Below are 3,218 nucleotides of genomic sequence, written 5' to 3' on the forward strand. Positions count from 1 at the left end.
TGCTGTTCTAAGAACTGAACAAATACTTCAGTGAACGTAAAAAAAATGCAGGCTGATAAAGAGATAAGACTCAGAAAGTCAAAGCTAGACCGCAGGAGTTCTTCTCCTCAGAGTAATGAAGCCCAAGAGACTCTTTCCAAATCTACTACATCACAAAGACAATTATTCCTCCGCCCAGCCCTTCCCTTAAATCTGTAAGGGCTAAAGGTTAAAAGATGCTGCGAAAAATACACTAAGGTCTCCCTCTTACAAGTAGATAAGAAAGAGAGAAAATTAAGCTTGTCTTCCACCAGATTCCTTTAGAGATAGGCGCAAATGCCAAATATATTATGCTCAACCGGGGCTGACAGAAGCCAAGCAGATCAGCTGGCAAGCAATTTGGAAAGAGGCTAATGCTGAACCATGGCGAAGAGGTCTAAAAGTTTGCCCAAACTTGTGAAGGGCTGAAAAGGTTTAACAGCAGTTCTAATCAATTCTGCGGGAGACAATTCAGTTCTCTGAGACTAAAGGAAAAAGCAGGATGCCATCAATTCTTGATCCTCAAAACCGTTGGCTAAAGGCCGTAGCCTATTCCATAAAAAGTGCAGCGTCCTACTGTGTGGAACTCTTTAACACACACTACTCCAGGGGATCTCCCGTGCGTACATCACAACAAGGAACAACGAAACATGGGAAAATATGGAGGGTCCTGAACAAATGCTAGGAGGAGGTTAAGCACGATGATAAGGCCACCGTAAATCTTTGCCTTTGGTCATTGCAAAGAATGAGATGAGGCAAGGTAGAAATTGGTTATTATTATTAAGAACCCAAAATTATTAAGAACAAACACGAGATTTGGAAATGATTCAATGGCATGAAAAAAAAAAACAGCAGGCAGGAAAGTCTGTGTTGGAAATAAAAGCCTATTTTTTTTTTCAATAATGGCACTGAATTGACCAACTGTGCTTAGCAGCTGCAGTCATCAACTAGGCAGCTTTTAAATGGGAGAAGAACCAAAGTAACAGCAGTAAATTAAAACTGTAGACTACGTGGATGTTGTTTTGTGTGTTGTTTGCCTTTGCACACAAATGCTGCTTTTTAAGAAGTTCAGCATCAACTAGTCTTCTGCTTAATGGAACAATTGAAGATCTGTAATGAATAAAGGATGTCCGCTTGATGACAGAAAAAAAAAATCCCACTGGGAACTAAATTCTAATTCTTTGCTTGCCAATAAATTTATAATTTATTTAAAATCAATTATCCAAAGGAAGGAAGGATCAAGACAACACAGGGGCAAATTCCTAATCAAGTACCAAAACTGATGCATCTAATGCAAGGCCCAATTAATGCTTTTTCTTCCAGTTACGGCCTTTTGACAATTCACCAATATATTCTATAAAATATCCACGCAGAGGACAGCCTTGTGACTAGGCTCAGCGTGTGCTGAACTTCTGGACCATCTAAAAAATCCCACTGGGAACTAAATTCTAATTCTTTGCTTGCCAATAAATTTGTAATTTATTTAAAATCAATTATCCAAAAGAAGGAAGGATCAAGACAACACAGGGGCAAATTCCTAATCAAGTACCAAAACTGATGCATCTAATACAAGGCCCAATTAATGCTTTTACGGCCTTTGACAATTCACCAATATATTCTATAAAATATCCACGCAGAGGACAGCCTTGTGACTAGGCTCAGCGTGTGCTGAACTTCTGGACCATCTAATTATCCATCAAACCCAAATCCCTAGATTTCTAAAACACAGAGTTTCAGGACACTTCAGTCAATGGAGCCTAAAACCTGTGGGATCCTTGATCTACGCTTTGGAATTCTTAACATACTTCTTATGTTGGAAATTGATTACCAAGGAGTCCTCCTTAATGGCATTCCAAAATCATACAAGCAATTACACGAGATGGGAAATGAACTGACTGCCCCATTAATGCACAGGTTTTAAATAGGGCAGTCGTACAAACTGCCCTACACGCTGTTTTAACCTCAGTGACTATACGAGGAAACAGTGGTGCAATTTGGTGCTTATTTAACACGCAACTGCGAGACGATTTGAACGCTGCAATATGTAATTTGGGAAGGGAAAAGGGGAAAAACAGCCCGCTTCAGTGCTTCTGCAATCAGAAATTCCTGCAAGGTTGGGAACAATCCTCTTTACACGACAGGGAGGAATATATATATCCAATGACACTAAAAACAGATGAATGATCCCTGGGCATATCCATAGTAAAACAATAAAAGTGAACACCAGGAAAAGTTAAAATCATTAAAACTTTTAATAAAACATTAAAAATTTTAAAAAGATTTTAAAATGCTATAGCATTTTAAAATCTTTTTAAACTTTTTAATGTTTTATTAAAACTTATATATATATATATATAGACATTAGTTCATGACAATGGTGTAACATGGGAGGACAGCCTAGGGTAATTTCTCACAATTCCCAACATAAAATAAAGAGAAACAGCCCAACACTTTGTGACCCATGTTTGAAGCGAAGGTTGACAGAAAACATGCAGCCAAATAATGTTATTGGGAGCAGACTGAGTTTTTTTTTAAAAAAAAAATCAAATTATGCACACGCACACATACACACACACTTAACTTACAATTAATAGCAAATTATCTACAAGGGCAGCTAAAAATAAAAATAAATCCACCCCGACAAAATCCTGAAAATATATATATATATTTTTCTGAGGCATGTATTGATGGTGAAACAAATCCTTTTAAAACACTCACGTACGTTAAAAACAGGGGGGGGGGGCAGTTCGAATAACTGCACAAGAGGCCACATTTCTAATGTTAAAAACCTCAGGAATCAACGTTATAAATACATTTAAAAAAAAAGAAAAGAAAAAAAAAGAAACACAAAATGAGAACGATGCACAACGATGGGAAAAGGAGCTCTGGGGGGTCTACATACGTTGCGTGTATGTATCGCAGGCAAGGCAGAGGCAATTTCTTTTTAAAGCTTTTTGCACAAACTTCATATAACTCTTAAAAAAAATATGCTGGCCTTTACAAGGTTCTACTTGCTGGAAAAAAATAATAATTCAGAATTCAGTTCATAAAAAGTCACAAGACTTCAGTTTAAAAACAATGCAACGGTTCCAGCCACAGCCGCGCAAATATATATATATATATATATATATACATATATATACATACATACATATATATATATATATATATATATATATATATATATATATATATATACA

Source organism: Protobothrops mucrosquamatus, unplaced genomic scaffold (assembly GCF_001527695.2).
Source record: "Protobothrops mucrosquamatus isolate PMUCROS unplaced genomic scaffold, P.Mucros_1.0 scaffold4108, whole genome shotgun sequence".
Taxonomy (NCBI): domain Eukaryota; kingdom Metazoa; phylum Chordata; class Lepidosauria; order Squamata; family Viperidae; genus Protobothrops; species Protobothrops mucrosquamatus.